Below are 20,434 nucleotides of genomic sequence, written 5' to 3'. Positions count from 1 at the left end.
GGAGGCAAATAGACAGGAATTACTGGAATACAAGACTAGGGATACACAGAAACAAGGTAATGACATATACTTTGTGACACAATACAATACAGCAGCAGGAAAAATAAAACAAAGCATTCAAAAACACTGGAACATCTTGATGCAGGACGAAACATTAGCGAAAATTCTACCATCTCACCCAAAAGTAGTGTATAGGAAGGCACCAGATCTGAAGAAAAAACTAGTTCACAATCACCCAATACTAACAAAAGTTAATATTGGGTGTATGCTATAGGCCGCCTGGTATCAACGCATCTGATGAGGAATTGTTACTAAAGCAAATTGAAAGAGCAGCAGGAGTAGGAGACATAGTAGTGATGGGAGATTTTAACTATCCAGAGATAAACTGGAAAAACGATTCATGTGATACTGCTAGGGGAAATATGTTTTTAAACACACTTAATGATAACTACTTAGTCCAACTAATTGAGGAACCAACTAGGTACAATACAATCTTAGACCTGGTATTAACAAACAATGGGGATTTGGTATCAGGTATTAAAGTATGGGAACCCATAGGAAACAGCGACCACAATATGGTCACATTCAATATCAGTTTCCATAAACAGCCCTATACTGGCTCAACTAGGACTCTAAACTTTAGCAAAGCAAATTTTGAAAAGATGATGGTATTTTTCAGGGATATTGAATGGGAAGGTTTGTTTTTAGGAAAAAATACTACGGAGAAATGGGAGGTACTAAAATTCCTGCTAGCTAAAAATACACTCAAATTTATTCCTATGAGTAGCAAAAAAAGGAATAAAAATCATAAACCAATGTGGCTTAACAAAAAGATTAAGGAACTTATGGGCAAGAAAAGGCGAGCATTTAAAAAATACAAATCTGACGGGGAAGCAGAGTCATTTCAGCACTATAAGGAATGTAACAAAATTTGCAAAAAGGAAATAAGAGCGGCTAAAGTAGAAACTGAAAAACTAGTATCAAAGGAAAGCAAAGCGAATCCCCAAAAATTATTTAAATACATTAATAGCAAGAGATTAAAGAAGGAGAGTATAGGCCCTTTAAAAGACAAGTTGGGAGTCTTAAGCAAAAATGATAATGACATAGCGGACACACTAAATGAGTTTTTTTCAACAGTATTCACTAGAGAGGACCCATTTCAGGGACTGACACACAATCTCAATAATGAGAATATCCCACTGATAGGTACTTATTTAAGCGAGGAAGTAGTCTGTGACCGATTAAAACATTTAAAGATTAATAAATCACCAGGGCCCGATGGTATTCACCCAAGGGTTCTAATGGAGCTTCACTCAGAACTGGCAAAACCGCTATCTTTGATCTTCAAGGATTCAGTTATATCAGGTATGGTTCCCAAGAGATAGTATTCAGAAGTTCCTTGAAGTCAATAAGGTCATTAAAAGGAATCAACATGGGTTTATGAAGGACAGATCCTGTCAAACCAACTTACTTGGCTTTTATGAAACAGTAAGCGCAAACCTAGATCAGGGTAAAGACGTGGATGTAATCTTTTTAGACTTTGCCAAAGCGTTCGATACTGTACCACACATGAGACTTATCTACAAGCTACAAGAATCAGGGCTAGGAAGCACAATATGCACTTGGGTCAAAAACTGGTTAGATAATAGGGAGCAGCGCGTTGTGGTTAATGGATCTTTTTCAACTTGGACTGAAGTGCTAAGTGGTGTGCCGCAAGGCTCAGTATTAGGACCGCTATTGTTCAATATTTTCATTAACGACCTAACAGAAGGTCTAGAGAGCATGGTGTCAATTTTTGCAGATGATACCAAATTGTGTAAGGCTATAAATACAGAGGAGGATGCCGAGTCTCTTCAGAACGACTTAGTTAAATTAGAAGCATGGGCAGCCAAATGGAGAATGCGCTTCAACACAGACAAGTGTAAGGTAATGCACTGTGGTAACAAGAACAAAAATTACACCTACCTACTAAATGGGGTAAAATTAGGGGATTCTGTACTGGAAAAGGACTTGGGTGTCCTCATAGATAGCAAGCTAAGCAGTAGTACCCAAAGTAGGACTGCAGCAAAGAAGGCTAATAAGATATTAGCATGCATAAAATGGGGTATTGATGCTAGGGACGAGAGTATTATACTCCCGTTATATAAATCACTAGTGAGGCCACACCTTGAATACTGTGTACAATTCTGGGCACCGTACTACAAAAAGGATATCCTGGAGCTTGAAAAGGTACAGAGGAGGGCGACCAAACTAATTAAGGGCATGGAGACGATGGAATACAAGGAAAGGCTTGAAAGACTAGGCATGTTTACATTGGAAAAGCGGAGACTAAGAGGGGATATGATCAACATCTACAAATATATAAGGGGACAATACACAGAGCTTGCGCGGGACCTGTTTTTGGTTAGATCAACACAGAGGACTCGTGGACACTCGCTCAGGTTAGAGGAGAGGAGATTTCGCACAATACGGCGTAAAGGCTTTTTCACGGTAAGGACAATACGTGTTTGGAATTCCCTGCCCGAGGGAGTTGTAATGGCGGAATCTGTCAACACCTTTAAGAATGGGTTAGATAAATTCCTAATGGATAAGGATATCCAGGGGTATGGTGCATAGTCATGCATTATAGTTACTATAAAAAGGGATAAAATGCAACGGCTGACAGCAGCATCAGTCAGAAATTTTAGTCAAATCATCATGCATAGGAGACCACAAATAGGTTGAACTCGATGGACAATTGTCTTTTTTCAACCTCAGATACTATGTTACATACCACCCTCTGAAACTCAACAAACAAAAATAGATGGCGGTACAAAGAGACAGGGATTCCACCACTGTGGAACATGTTTAGGATGCAGGATCACCAACTCTCGATCAACCAAAAGCATCGTCGACTTCACATCTAACAGCACAGGACATAAGCATAAAATTAGAGAAGAACTGTCATGTCACACGAAAGGCGTCATATATCTCATTACTTGTTCATGCGGGCTCCAGTATTTTGGCCGCACAATCAGATCACTGAAAGTCAGAATATCAGAACATGTACAGAACATCAAACAAGGTTATGACAAACACAGTGTATCACTGCATTTCAAAGAAAAACATAATCAAGACCCCAGACATATGAAATTCATGGCTATACAACAAGTAACAAATAATTGGAGAGGGGGTGATTTCTTGAAAAAAATCAACATGGAAGAACTGAAATGGATCTTTACATTAAAAACCCTCTCACCTAGAGGCTTAAACATAGATTACAACATTACTTCTATCATGTAACTACACTCAGAAGAAAACCAACCAAATATACATACGACATAAATGCCACACACAGAGTAATTAATATATAAAAAAGAATGGGTGTCTTTAATTGACACACCAATACTTTCAACCTAGGTGACACACATAAACCTTTGGTCCGTACATTACCATATCAACACAGGAAAACAGAGGTGATCTTAACCCTTTAGTTCCATGCATATCATCATGGTTAAATACACCTCGTCACAATCTTTCATCTACTGCATCCTACAACAGATATCGCAAGAAACACATAAATGTGATAAAGAAAATAAATATAAACATACTCCACATATACCCATAGGTACTGATAACTTTTTACCAACTCTTAACCCCTTCCAATCCCATCTGCTAATTTCTCCAAAAAAAGAAGACAATTCTCTCCTCACCACTCTCCCTCCCATCTCTCTCTTCAATCTATTTTCCAAAAAACAATTACTCCACATGACTTTCTTTTTTTGGTTTACAATACTGCTTTACATCAGTTTCCTTTTATTGATAAACCCCATCATCTCAACAATTGCAATCCCTCATTTAACCCCTCACGATACACTGCACTCACCATTAAATCATTAATACCATTCACAACAAATGGTTAACAATCACAGACATACAGACACATATCCACGGACAACTGCTTGATTGACAGATTACTCCTCCAATGACTAAGGAGTCTGCATTCCCATAACAGCCAATTACAGACACATAGACACAGATTGACAAATCAACTGATTGACAGATGACTCCACCAATGACAGACGGAGTAGAACTCACATACAGCCAATCAACACATACAGGGATGTTTAAAAGCATCCAAGGACTTATGGCAGGTAATCCTTGACAAAGGCATTATTGCTGAAACGCGTTGGGCACTGCTGGACACTGCAACACAATTATTTACCACACTTTACAGCTCTCTCCCCCGGCTGGAGAACGAGGACTGCCCGAGAGATCCCGCACCACATGACGCATCACGTGACGCGGCTACCAGGAAGTGACCAACAGGACCCTAAGCAGGCGAGTGCAGCGGCTGCTGCACCGCACGGTGTTAGAGACACCACGGACTGGTAGACAACAGCACTGGAGGATACAGGCACGGAAGCTGAGCCGGCACAGGCGCGCTGAACGCACCCCCGGCGGTAAGTAAAAGTACCAAGCCCGTAACCTGTTTTCCTCATAGTGGTGCACATCGACATCAGCAATACAAGGGTCAGAGTAGCGGGACGCTGCAACAGTCTCATACCCCACGAACACTGATAAACTATTATACTCATACTAAATACATAGGTCATATCCACCTATGGTAAAGGTGCCCTAACAGGAACACCTGACATTCACCCATCAGGGATCAATCCAGATCAGGGTATACCGTTTAGGAGAGTATACTGTACAAAGGGTGGTCTGCATGACACACCTGATAGAGACTTTTTTACCCACAAATAAATATCAGATCTCAAATCAGTACAAACATAGTCCTCATTTCTTTAATCATTTCACAAACAGTCATTGACTAAATCAATATCCCTCCCCCCTCCTCTCAGCCTTCAAATCTTCACACACATCCTCACATCTGAGTGTGCTGACCATATCCAATTCAGAATTCAGTAGGAGGTTGGACACCTCCAGGTCTAGCAGCACCAATTCCCTACATTTCCCTCCCCCACCAGTGAGCGCAGTCTCCCATTTTTTCTTTTGATATCACAATACAATTTGTCCAGGGGGATCTGCTGCACACAACACTCTGTCTCCAAACTCCATCTCTCTCTCCAATCACTTTCATTTCATAACATAAACACACACATATTGATTTTACGCATGGGAATATTGGAATATAGAAATGACCGCATCAATAGGGCAAAACAAACATTTTCCATCTTCGAACAAACCACTGCATCAATAAACAAGGGACAACAGTTTTGCACACAGATAACAAAATTAGAACATCTTCTTAAACAAGAGACCAAGCTATGGTGGGATACATTCGCACTTCAGTGGTATGTAGATGAGAACACAACACCAAAAGGTCTCAAGATGAAAAAGGCACCCACACATAACAGGGACAACACGGAATTCACCAATAGGTGGAACAACATATTAAAAGATTGCTCCATACAACTTATGCGTATCATAATAGAGCAACGTGAGAAAGACCTAGAAAAAATAGACCAAGAGATCATCACAGTACACAGACAATTAGAGCAGTATCAACAAGACCAGGAATATAAAGAAATAGAAACACTGACAAAAAATAGACTCAAGAAAGGGGAAGACATCATCATTGAGAGGAAAAAGAAAAAATTCCTAAGGGACAAATGGGGAGTTAAAACACATAAGAACAAGAAAGGAACACCCTGCAAACCCAAGGCATCAACAACCCAGAGGAACAGACCATACACATCTAAAGACTCCAAATTTAGAACTACACCCAGGAAATACCAGCATCCAAATGCCAACAGACTCTTGACATATCAAGAGTACATGACTGTCCTACATTCACAGGAATCTCACACAAACAAGTCAGAATCAGATACTGAATCTGAAATCACAGACACATCATGCATGATAGAGGCCGACTCATCCTTTTCTGTCCACAAAACAGAGGATCCACATTACGAGGACACAACAAAACAGATACTGAATCTGAAATCACAGACACATCATGCATGATAGAGGCCGACTCATCCTTTTCTGTCCACAAAACAGAGGATCCACATTACGAGGACACAACAAAACAATCCATGGAGAAAGAATGCACGACACTGAACATGGGAACTCGTATAGAAGGATCAAAAGATGGTACAAATCAAATAAAGGTACACATAGGACAAGAAGGAAGTCAGAACACGACAGACACCACAAATAGTGGAGAACACTGGGATATAGATTTTTTTAGACCTGGAGGCAGGCATTGCGGCCTGCCGATCTCCAACAATACAGACACACACCAACAAAAGAAAACTTACAGAACCAGATGAGGCTGCAGGGGAGGCCAAAAAAAAACAAAACAAACATTGACACAAGACAACCCGAAGGGATCTTCAACCTGAGTAGTTTCAAATTAGAGGAACAACACCAAACATTACTGAATAAAGGACTCAAATTTGCGCCCACGAAAAAAATGAACAAATTTGAAACATACATGGACATTCAGGCCTTCACTAGGAAAATCACCCTCAAGAAATATTTTGCACAAACCAAGGTACAATACACCTCATCAAATGAAACATCACATTTTAAACACACAGAATACAAACCTCAATCAACATTCTATCCACAGCACATAAAGGGATACATCATCAACACATTCGAACAATTAGTGGTTAATGACCTAGACAAAATAGGGGATACAAACTTCAAACATAGGAATTTGACAAAGGGAGAGACAGAGGCATTGAAGGAACTCCAAAATACGAACACTCTGATCATAAAACCGGCAGATAAGGGGGGAGGGATAGTGTTACTTGACAAAAGCGACTATTTACAGGAATCCAGATGGCTTTTGGGAGGCACAGAGACATACACCAAACTCAAAGGAGATCCAACACAGGAATACAAACAAGAATTGCAGACATTACTCAATGAGGGTTTATCCCTGGGGATCATAAACAAGAAAGAATTTGATTTTTTTGAATCCAGTCAATCCAGTAAAACCAGAATTCTACTATTTACCTAAAATTCATAAAAACACAGAACACCCACCAGGAAGACCGATCATTTCAGGTATCAACTCACTCACTTCAAACCTATCCAGATACATAGACTTTTTTCTTCAACAACATGTAGTCTGAGAGAGATCATACCTCAGAGATACAACACATAAACTTCAACTGCTACAAGACGTAACATGGACAGAAGACATGACATTAGTGACCAGCGATGTAACATCTCTGTACACGGTCATAGACCACACACACGGCACTGATAGCATCAAACATTTTCTTTCACAAGACGATACACTTCAACCCATACAAACAGAATTTATCCTAAAAGCCATCACATTCATCTTAGAGCATAACTACACCTGGTTTGATGACGACTATTACAAACAGCGGACAGGGACAGCTATGGGGACCAGGTTCGCCCCAAGCTATGCCAACCTGTTCATGAGTAAGTGGGAGGAGGACAACATCTGGCAGGGGCATGGCTTTGGGGAGAACCTGGTCCTCTGGCGACGATACATAGACGATATAATATTTATATGGAGAGGGACACAACAGGACTTGGACGCATTCATAACACACATGAAAAAAAACAACCAAAATCTACAATTCACAACCAAATTCAGCAAAGATAGATTGGAGTTCCTTGATTTGGATATACACATAGTCAACAACAAAATAGAAACCAAGACATTTCACAAGAAAGTAGATGTTAACAGTTACATTTTACCTACCAGCAGCCATCATCCGAACTGGCTGAAAAGCATTCCCATAGGACAGTTCACACGTTTAAGAAGAAACTGTAGTCAGATTAGTCAATATATGGAACAGGGTCAAGATTTAAAAAATAAATTTCTGGATAAGAAATATGAAAAATTGTGGACAGAGCATACACAAAAATGGAGGAGGCAAATAGACAGGAATTACTGGAATACAAAACTACGGATACACAAAAACAAGGTAATGACATATACTTCGTGACACAATACAATACAGCAGCAGGAAAAATAAAACAAAGCATTCAAAAACACTGGAACATCTTGATGCAGGACGAAACATTAGCGAAAATTCTACCATCTCACCCAAAAGTAGTGTATAGGAAGGCACCAGATCTGAAGAAAAAACTAGTTCACAATCACATACCACCCTCTGAAACTCAACAAACAAAAATAGATGGCGGTACAAAGAGACAGGGATTCCACCACTGTGGAACATGTTTAGGATGCAGGATCACCAACTCACGATCAACCAAAAGCATCATCGACTTCACATCTAACAGCACAGGACATAAGCATAAAATTAGAGAAGAACTGTCATGTCACACGAAAGGCGTCATATATCTCGTTACTTGTTCATGCGGGCTCCAGTATGTTGGCCGCACAATCAGAACACTGAAAGTCAGAATATAAGAACATGTACAGAACATCAAACGAGGTTATGACAAACACAGTGTATCACTGCATTTCAAAGAAAAACATAATCAAGACCCCAGACATATGAAATTCATGGCTATACAACAAGTAACAAATAATTGGAGAGGGGGTGATTTCTTGAAAAAAATCAACAGGGAAGAACTGAAATGGATCTTTACATTAAAAACCCTCTCACCTAGAGGCTTAAACATAGATTACAACATTACTTCCATCATGTAACTACACTCAGAAGAAAACCAACCAAATATACATACGACATAAATGCCACACACAGAGTAATTAATATATAAAAAAGAATGGGTGTCTTTAATTGACACACCAATACTTTCAACCTAGGTGACACACATAAACCTTTGGTCCATACATTACCATATCAACACAGGAAAACAGAGGTGATCTTAACCCTTTAGTTCCATGCATATCATCATGGTAAAATACACCTCGTCACAATCTTTCATCTACTGCATCCTACTACAGATATCGCAAGAAACACATAAATGTGATAAAGAAAATAAAAATAAATATAAACATACTCCACATATATCCATAGGTACTGATAACTTTTTACCAACTCTTAAACCCTTCCAATCCCATCTGCTAATTTCTCCAAAAAAAGAAGAAAATTCTCTCCTCACCACTCTCCCTCCCATCTCTCTCTTCAATCTGATCTTATTATTCATCCTCCATTCATACTATCTATCTATTTTCCAAAAAACAAAAACTCCACATGACTTTCTTTTTTTGGTTTACACAACTGCTTTACATCAGTTTCCTTTTATTGATAAACCCCATCATCTCAACAATTGCAATCCCTCATTTAACCCCTCACGATACACTGCACTCACCATTAAATCATTAATACCATTCACAACAAATGGTTAACAATCACAGACATACAGACACATATCCACGGACAACTGCTTGATTGACAGATTACTCCTCCAATGACTAAGGAGTCTACATTCCCATGACAGCCAATTACAGACACATAGACACAGATTGACAAATCAACTGATTGACAGATGACTCCACCAATGACAGACGGAGTAGAACTCACATACAGCCAATCAACACATACAGGGATGTTTAAAAGCATCCAAGGACTTATGGCAGGTAATCCTTGACAAAGGCATTATTGCTGAAACGCGTTGGGCACTGCTGGACACTGCAACACAATTATTTACCACACTTTACAGCTCTCTCCCCCGGCTGGAGAACGAGGACTGCCCGAGAGATCCCGCACCACGTGACGCATCACGTGACGCGGCTACCAGGAAGTGACCAACAGGACCCTAAGTAGGCGAGTGCAGCGGCTGCTGCACCGCACGGTGTTTGAGACACCACGGACTGGTAGACAACAGCACTGGAGGATACAGGCACGGAAGCTGAGCCGGCACAGGCGCACTGAACGCACCCCCGGCGGTAAGTAAAAGAACCAAGCCCGTAACCTGTTTTCCTCATAGTGGTGCACATAGACATCAGCAATACAAGGGTCAGACTAGCGGGACGCTGCAACAGTCTCATACCCCACGAACACTGATAAACTATTATACTCATACTAAATACATAGGTCATATCCACCTATGGTAAAGGTGCCCTAACAGGAACACCTGACATTCACCCATCAGGGGTCAATCCAGATCAGGGTATACCGTTTAGGAGGGTATACTGTACAAAGGGTGGTCTGCATGACACACCTGATAGAGACTTTTTACCCACAAATAAATATCAGATCTCAAATCAGTACAAACATAGTCCTCATTTCTTTAATCATTTCACACACAGTCATTGACTAAATCAATATTCCTCCCCCCCTCCCCCCTCCTCTCAGCCTTCAAATCTTCAAACACATCCTCACATCTGAGTGCGCTGACCATATCCAATCCAGAGAAAATCAAAGGTCTAATAGTTACGGAGTTCGGAGGTAACATGATAGGCTATTGTCTAAGGAATACTGTATTTTGTAGTTATTGTGACCCCATAATTGAAGATGAGTGCATCCAGAGATGTCAGTCTAGCAATAAGGCAGCATTTGACAGACATCCATTGAGTGATTACCACTCACTAGTGGGTAAGGTCTTAAACCAAACGGAATGTTGGATGTGCTCACAGGTACCTCTAAGACAATAAGATGCAGGATTAGTGCCATATTTTTTTTAGAGTTAGCTGAGGTACTTGAATTACACGGAAGGGGGAGGGGACCAGTGGACAAGGAATATAATATAACTAGACCCCCTAGTCTTAAGATCCACCAGTACCATAGATAAATCCTTGGTATGTTTAAAATCTCACCAATTTCAGGAAATTGGGAGGTAATCAGGAACAATCAGACAATGGTTATTCACACATAGCCGATAAAGAGCTCATTAATATATGTGGAAGAAAGGTTTATGAGTGACTCTCCCCGAACTCCGAAGGTTTATGTTATCTAGGAAGGACACTACTTATAACCCTTGTTCAATGATGAAACAGACCTAGCATACGTTCCAGAAATGGAATCAATGTTCAGGGAATGATAGGAATGTAAATCATGAACATTTCATATGTCTCTTTCACGATTTGTTTGTGTTTTCTCCCTCTACCCAGCAGAACCTCAATCGAATCCGAACATCAGTGTACAAAGATGTAGGTACATGTATGTGTAAAATGTTCGTTCAACTTAGACATCATAGGCCATAGCACTGTCCCAGCATACTCTATAGGTTGAATGTTGTCCCACACCCAACCAGTCCCATGACCGCTGAGTGCATATAGAGGATGTCTCGTCCTCCTCCCTGTCTTCCCCAAATATAGTCAAGTGTCTGATTTGTGAAATTAATACATACGTATGTCTAGGTCACCGATTATTGTCTGAAATATTTTTCTTATGTTAATAATTTATGGCAGTTATGGCTGTGCGATGCCTGTGCACTTCTGTGGGGGAGGGGGGGCCGGCACTGACATGCGGGGCGTCCCCCCGCATGTCTGAGTTCATGATCGTTGCTGTGCTAAATTTAGCACAGCTACGATCAACTCAGAATGACCCCCTATGTCCCTTAAGAGAAAGCAAGCAGTCGCACACATTGTATACTGAGGTCCAACGCTCAGAGATATATATATATATATTTGACATTAAAAGTTATGTATACAAAATAATATATGTACAGTACTGTATATCATTAAGTATAACATGTATATACAAGATAGGGTTAGAGTTACATGAGAATCAGTTACATAAGAATCAGTTACAGCCAGTATACGTCACCCTCAGTGGACAGTCGTCTCCATTTTAGAATCTGCACCAACAGAGCTTCCTGGGTGATGGAAAATACTTATATACTGTGTATTGGGGAAGGTACATGTCTGGCGCTGAGTCTTCTGCTATTGGTCTGTCAAAGTCAAAAATATTACATAGAGAGAACATACAGACTCCACACATTATGAGCACAGTAATATATGGTAACACGCATTTACACAGACATGCCACAAAGATAGATTCAACACATATTTCATACAGCACATACATTTAAACATATAAAGTACCAGACATCATAAGGTTTCAAATTATATAATGGAGTAACGTCATGTATGTGTATTATTGGAGCGGAGCAAGATGGACATGTCATGCTTGTATCAAAGTAACCAGATTAATGTGTAGATTCATTTGATGCCTGTGGTTATGTTATAGCACATTGCCATGAGTAGATATGATTAAATGTAGGAATATGAAGCCACAATTCTAAAGTGAACAAAAGACCTCTTGAAGACTTGAAACTAGCTCCACAGCATGGCCCTGGGGGCAGACACATGTGCCAGCAACACAGGACAAAAGCCCTCACTCTGACCAATGAGCCGTTGAGTTCTTGAGAGGTCTAGCCTCTGGACCAATAGAAGGAGACCAAAACCAATAGACTGTAAACTCCCACTGTTTGATATAGGCAGTTTCTAGGACTTAGAGAGTTAGTTGCTGTTGCTTGCTGAAATGGAGAGATGAAGGAAATGTTCTATGGGAATGGGTAATGTATGCTGGCCGTGTTCGTAATTAATTAGTTTTGTAATAACTGCTTACTGTGTAAATTGTAACCATGTAAATATATATACTGTACATGTGATATATTGTATACATATCCTTTTAATAACAAATATATACATCAATGAGCTTTGGAACTCAGATAATGTGTGGGTGTATTGTTTTCTCTTATGGGATGTAGTGTTTTGCGACGTACAGCGCACATTCATAGCACATGGTAATAAGATGCGCCTGGCGTCCGCAGTATATATATTAGAACTGGCATTTTAAATATTTGTTAGAAAGTAATTTGACTTTAACAGGTCCAAGGGATGGAGGTCTCTCATTCATTGTGTGTTATTGGTCAGTTCATATGCAAGCAATGTCAAGTTTCAAGATGCAGTTATAGGGGTTAGCCACTGGTTTTCTGCACACATGCTTTCTTCAGGAAGTCCTTTGTTCAATTAGAATGTGGCTTTATATTCATTCATTTGGTCATAACTAATCATTGCAATGTGCTACAATTTACCCATATCCATCAAATTAATCCACACATTCTCCTGAACATTCTGACACTAAGCATGATATAATTAGCTTGTTCCGTTCCAATAATACATATATATCTGGTGTTGCACTTATATAAATACAATTTAATACAAGTCTGGTGCTAAACATGTTTTGTCTGTGTGTTGTATGAATATGTGTTGAATATGTCTTTCAACCTATAGAGTATGCTAGGACAGTGCTATAGCCAGTAGCGGATCTTGCCACGGGCAAGCAGGACTTTTGCCCGGGGCGCCGCCTTCCAGAGGGCGCTGGCGCCATCCGGAGGGCGCCGCACCGTGGCAAGATCCGCCACTGCTGCCCGCTGTGTCCCCCGTCCGCCTCCACTGCCCGCTGCCGTCCCCGTCCGCCTCCTGTGAAGGGAACTAGACGCTATGCGTCTAGTTTCCCTTCGTGGAGAGTAACTTTGCTGAGCGGTGCGCGATGACGTCATCGCGCACCGCACAGCAAAGGTCCTCTCCACGAAGGGAACTAGATGCATAGCGTCTAGTTTCCCTTCGTGGAGAGGACCTTTTGCTGTGCGGTGCGCGATGACGTCATCGCGCACCGCTCAGCATTCAAGCGGCGCTAGCAATGTACAGGGGGCGTAATTGACCACGCCCCCTGTATTAGACCACGCCCCTTTTCCTGCCCGGGCCGCAGAGCGCCCTTGAACCGGCCCTGGCTATAGCCTATGATGTCTGATCTGAACGATCGTTGCATACATACATGTACCTATGTCTTTGTACACTGATGTTCGGATTCGATAGAGGTTTTGCTGGGTAGAGGGAGAAAACACAAACAAGTCATGAAAGAGACATATAACATCTTCATGGTATATATTCCTATAACTCCCTGAACATTGTTTAAATTTCTGGGGTGTATGCTAGGTCTGTTTCATCATTGAACAAGGGTTATTATTTCATGTAGTGTCCTTCCTAGATAACATAAACCTTCGGAGTTCGGGGAGAGCCACTCATAAACTTTTCTTCCACATAAAACAATCTTTTGTACAGTCATGGTATTAATGAACTCTTTATCTGCTATGTGTGACTAGGCCATTGTCTGATTGTTCCTGATTAACTCCCAATTTCCTGGTTTCCTGAAATTGGTGAGATTTATCTATGGTACTGGTGGATCTTAAGACTAGGGGGTCTAGTTATATTATGTTCATTGTCCACCGGTACCCCCCCCCCCCTCCCCCCCATGTAATTCAAGTACCTCAGCTAATTTTAATGGGATATGGCACTGATCCTGCATTAATTTGTCTTAGAGGTACCTGTGAGCACATCCAACATTCCGTTTAATTTAAAACCTTACCCACTAATGTGTGGTAATCACTCAAAGGATGTCTGTCAAATTCAACCTTACCACTTGACTGATATCTCTGGATGCACTTATCTTCAATTATAGGGTCGCAGTAACTACAACATACAGTATTCCTCAGACAATAGCCTATCACATTGCTTCCGAACTCCGTAACTACTAGACCTTTGATTTACTCTGGCTTTAAACAAAGTGATAGGCTGATCCTGGGATCCTATAAAGACATCACTCCTTTCTCCAGAACCAGTTCCAGTACCACGCTCGACTCCTCAGGAAACCTCACAAAAATAGAATGTCCTGTGAAAAAAATGTTTGTCAAAAGAAAAAGAAAGATAGAACAAAACAAATCTTGTTTATAGCAAATCCATTACTATGACTGGTCTTTTTGTAATCCTTTAATACGCTCAGGTAGTGTTCAACAGTGTCACCTCCCAGTCTTCACGGAACAGATTCTCGAGTAATATTTCTGCGATTTCACTCCTTTTACGAGTTCCTTCCAGACTAACGACTTTCTTGCGATGGGAATCGTGGACCCAAGTCTCTCTCTCGGCTACTTTCACTGAAATTGTGCTGTCAACAAAACTTGATATGGTCCTTCCCACCTGTCTATTAGGCAACCTGAGCGTAAGAATAATCACACAGTCTCTTGGTTCACAATCAAGACAGTAGTTGGCATACCAGGAATCAACAGTTTCAAGTTCTTTTGCTAAGTTCTCAAATGCTTGCTCATCTTGAAAAGGTACTGTACTGTCACCTCATTGGTGTATTTCTGATCATGGTGTGGATCGATCATGACATGAGGTTGTCTTCCAAAAAAAAGAAAATGTTCATAGAGGGTGATTCGTTAAGTGGGGATCTGGGAGTGGTTCTGATGCTACATAACACTAGTGGCAGTGTCTATGACCACAATAGTCCAGTTTCAGCTATCACTTTGCTCCTACTCCTAGGGATACCATATCTACACACAAATTCCTGCACAATTTTCTTTGCGATAAACACAGCAGTATTTGTGGTGGCAGGATATGCCTCTACCCAGTTTGAGAAAACATCAGTGCACACCAATACATATTTCAAATTCCTACAGGGTGTTAACTGTAGGAAGTCGATTTGTATTACCTGAAAAGGTCTGTCTGCAGGAGGAGTATGGGATGGCTCTGTTAGTGCTACCTTATCAAATGTTCTTCCTCATGCTAGTAAGACAGGTCATTGCTTTAATGCTTGCCTGAGAAGAGAACCCTGGTGCACGCCAGTAAGCTCTTACCAATTTGCACATACCTTCCCTACCCAGATGAGTCAGACCATTGCCGCCTCAGCTAGGCTTGGGAGATACGCCCTGGGGGGCCACTGGCTGACTTTGTCCATCTTTCCAGAGTCCTGAGGACTCCTGATCATACCCCTTCGCCTTCCAGATCTCCTTTTCCTGTAGGGAACACAAATTTGCATCTCAATTTAATTGTTGTGTGTTTGCAATGTAGAGTACCATGAGCATCACTCCAAAATCATCTCTAGAGTCGGTATATATATATTGGCTGACATATCTTCTGCCAACTCGCATGCCCTGGTCAATGAGACCAGCTCAGCGACCAGTGCTGCATGCGGTCTTCCCAAAGGTTTCAGCTTCTATAATACCTCGGTCATCTACAACAGCATATCCTGTGACATGTTTGTCTGTCTGTAGTAACTACCGTCAGTCTAGGGGGGGGGGAAATATATCAGGTCTGCGTTCACTAGCGGGCTGCCACTTATGTCTGGTCTCGTAGTAAAAGTCTGATTCAGATATTCCATACAATCATGCGCATCAGTGTCCATACAACATTTTCCTTCACCAGTATTCTCATCCTCCACCATTTGTGCATTACAAGGCACATGCAGTAATATAGTGACAGCTCCCTTTTGTGCTGATGAGACATACCGGGTTCGGGCAGAACTTTGAAGGACCGATACGGCATGTGGTGTATGAACTGTCAAATCATGTACCAGTACTACGTCCTAAGTATTTGACCCTTGTCCTGCACAACTGCAGTTTATCCTTTGAGACCTTGGGGGAAATTTACTAAGCTCACGATTTTGACCGAGATGCCGTTTTTTCATCAAAGTGTCATCTCGGTAATTTACTAAACACTAATCACGGCAGAGATGAGGGCATTCGTAATTTTTTGCAAGTCCAAGTAAAAAATTACGAATGAATACACCATCGGTCAAAACGCGGCTGTTTAAGTATGAATCTCGGTCATTTACTAAGAAGTGCAAAGCAAAAAAAAAACAAACACTGCCGTGAAAAATTACAACTCGTAAAAAAGTGCTAAAAAAAAACAGACCTTTTTTTTTTATTCGTGATTGGATAGGCATGCACGGATCCATGAGATCCGTGCATGTATATCAGTGGGAAGGGGTGGGAAAGTGCTTATTTTTTCAAAAAAAATTGCGTGGGGTCCCCCCTCCTAAGCATAACCAGCCTCGGGCTCTTTGAGCCGATCCTGGTTGCAGAAATATGGGGGGAAAAATGACAGGGGTTCCCCCATATTTAAGCAACCAGCATCGGGCTCTGCGCCTGGTCCTGGTCCCAAAAATACGGGGGACAAAAAGAGTAGGGGTCCCCCGTATTTTTAAAACCAGCACCGGGCTCCACTAGCTGGACAGATAATGCCACAGCCGGGGGTCACTTTTATATAGTGCCCTGCGGCCGTGGCATCAAAAATCCAACTAGTCACTCCTGGCCGGGGTACCCTGGGGGAGTGGGGACCCCTTCAATCAAGGGGTCTCCCCCCCCCAGCCACCCAAGGGCCAGGGGTGAAGCTTGAGGCTGTCCCCCCCCATCCAATGGGCTGCGGATGGGGAGGCTGATAGCCTTTGTTGTAAAAGAAAAGATATTGTTTTTAGTAGCAGTACTACAAGGCCCAGCAAGCCTCCCCCGCATGCTGGTACTTGGAGAACCACAAGTACCAGCATGCGACGGAAAAACGGGCCCGCTGGTACCTGTAGTACTACTACTAAAAAAATACCCAAAAAAAGACAAGACACACACACCGTGAAAGTATAATTTTATTACATACATACACACATACATACATACTTACCTTAAGTTCCCACGCAGGTCGGTCCTCTTCTCCAGTAGAATCCAAGGGGTACCTGTTGAAGAAATTATACTCACGAGATCCAGGGGTCCAGGCTCCTCGGGAAATCCAGGGGTAATCCACGTACTTGAAAAAAATAACAAAACGGTGTCCCGACCACGAACTGAAAGGGGACCCATGTTTGCACATGGGTCACCTTTCCACGAATGCCAGAAACCCACTTTGACTTCTGTCTAAGTGGGTTTCTTCAGCCAATCAGGGAGCGCCACGTTGTAGCACTCTCCTGATCAGCTGTGTGCTCCTGTCCTCACTGACAGGCAGCACACGGCAGTGTTACAATGTAGCGCCTATGCGCTACATTGTAACCAATGATGGGAACTTTCTGCTCAGCGGTGACGTCACTTTAGGTCAACCGCAGGGCAGAAAGTTCCCATCATTGGTTACAATGTAGCGCATAGGCGCTACATTGTAACACTGCCGTGTGCTGCCTGTCAGTGAGGACAGGAGCACACAGCTGATCAGGAGAGTGCTACAACGTGGCGCTCCCTGATTGGCTGAAGAAACCCACTTAGACAGAAGTCAAAGTGGGTTTCTGGCATTCGTGGAAAGGTGACCCATGTGCAAACATGGGTCCCCTTTCAGTTCGTGGTCGGGACACCGTTTTGTTATTTTTTTCAAGTACGTGGATTACCCCTGGATTTCCCGAGGACCCTGGACCCCTGGATCTCGTGAGTATAATTTCTTCAACAGGTACCCCTTGGATTCTACTGGAGAAGAGGACCGACCTGCGTGAGAACATAAGGTAAGTATGTATGTATGTATGTGTGTATGTATGTAATAAAATTATACTTTCACGGTGTGTGTGTCTTGTCTTTTTTTGGGTATTTTTTTAGTAGTAGTACTACAGGTACCAGCGGGCCCGTTTTTCCGCCGCATGCTGGTACTTGTGGTTCTCCAAGCACCAGCATGCGGGGGAGGCTTGCTGGGACTTGTAGTACTGCTACTAAAAACAATATCTTTTCTTTTACAACAAAGGCTATCAGCCCCCCCATCCGCAGCCCATTGGATGGGGGGGGACAGCCTCGGGCTTCACCCCTGGCCCTTGGGTGGCTGGGGGGGGGACCCCTTGATTGAAGGGGTCCCCACTCCCCCAGGGTACCCCGGCCAGGGGTGACTAGTTGGATTTTTGATGCCACGGCCGCAGGGCACTATATAAAAGTGACCCCCGGCTGTGGCATTATCTGTCCAGCTAGTGGAGCCCGGTGCTGGTTTTAAAAATACGGGGGACCCCTACTCTTTTTGTCCCCCGTATTTTTGGAACCAGGACCAGGCGCAGAGCCCGATGCTGGTTGCTTAAATATGGGGGAACCCCTGTCATTTTTTTTCCCATATTTCGGCAACCAGGATCGGCTCAAAGAGCCCGAGGCTGGTTATGCTTAGGAGGGGGGACCCCACGCAATTTTTTTTTTAAATTTTACAGTGTTTAATTAAAAAAAAAAAAAAAAATAGAACCCCAGCACGGATCACACAGATCCGGCCGAGATTAATTGTAAAAAAGTCGGCAGTGTTTTGCTAATCACTGCCGTAAAAAACACAAAAAAAACACGAATGACATCGACATCGGAAGAAAAGAAAAACCCGAATACGACAGCTTAGTAAATCCATCGTAACAAATTCAAAAAGTTGCAGTTTTACACTTTCGATGTCATTCGTGATTGAACTTTGACCTGAAACGGGAAAATACGAATCTTAGTAAATTTACCCCCTTGTGTCCTGTCTGGAACAGATGAAACAAAAGTTTTTTTTTAGTATCCGCCGTGAAGACACAAATGTATCAGAGCTAAGTAATAAATTCATATCAATACCGATCTCCTATCAGGCTGAAAGGATAGTAAGCAGCTATGCAAGGCTTGGGAGAAAATACTCAGGCTGTCAATGAAACCTTGGGAGAGTCAGGTCCATGTATTGTACCCCCTTTGTGAACGCAAAGATGAAGAGGAAACAGTGAAGAAAACAGAATAGAGATTGGTGACAGTAAAGTTTGTAGAGCTGGAGAGGATTTTATTAAAATGACAGCTGGATTGGGCACTATGGGGAATTGATTAACTACTTGGTCTACCCCCCTTAAAGCTTGTGCTTGCTGTGTCACTACTGGGACTACCTCAGCCATTAATCCAGTGTCCTGTCCATCCTAAATTCATAGGGAACCCAGTATCTGCAAGATAATTTCCTCTACCTGTGATAGACATGAATCTAGAACAGTGGAATGCAACATTAGTCTTTGAGGAGTATCTAACATACCTTGTACTTCCTGAGCGGGAGTACAATATATGTATTTCACATTTCAATTTACACAACAAAATCTCTGTCGATTAAGTTAGTCAGGGGCCACTGCTGCTAGGAGAAAAGAAAAGGGTTTAGCATCATAGAGGCTCAATCGTAACTTCAGCAGGTTTTGTCAAAGGGTAATGTTGCACTTCTCTCGTGACTCCCATTTGCCGAATTAGTGTTTACCAGTGATCTTTAATCCTAACAGAGAATTTTCTAGTACTACAACAAAAGTTTCTAGGTCATGCAAAGTAATTATTTAATCCTTCTCATCCCGTATTAAGGGTCTGTACATGGTCCAACAAACATTTCCGAGCTTATCTAAACAAGGGCATTCCTAGAAATGAATACTTCTTATGTGATAGTTGAAAAGAAGTCCCCTGGGGGTTACCCCTTCTCTGTCCGCTTTCATACTTGGAAATACTAATGTGCGGACAGGATATTCTCCATTTATGACATTACTTTCCTGATTTTTATTTTATTTTTGGGTCTTACTATATATGTACTTGAATGGCTCCATACATACCAGTTCCACTGGTCTCAGCTCCTCTTTTACCGGTTGGATATTACTCCTCTGAGTGCATGAGAAATGGCTGAAACCAGAGTCGGATCACCATCTCTTCCTAAATAAAACTTTTGACATTCATTAGTACATATTATAGGTTACATTTATATGTTTCATATTTTCATTTTTATAGTTCGTATACTGGCTGTAACTGCTTCCACATCCACTATGGTGGTGGTGATGTACTTGCTTTCTCTTTTTTTCTTCCTCATTGT

Source organism: Pseudophryne corroboree, chromosome 4, assembly GCF_028390025.1.
Source record: "Pseudophryne corroboree isolate aPseCor3 chromosome 4, aPseCor3.hap2, whole genome shotgun sequence".
NCBI classification, from domain to species: domain Eukaryota; kingdom Metazoa; phylum Chordata; class Amphibia; order Anura; family Myobatrachidae; genus Pseudophryne; species Pseudophryne corroboree.
This window is presented reverse-complemented; position numbering follows the sequence as displayed.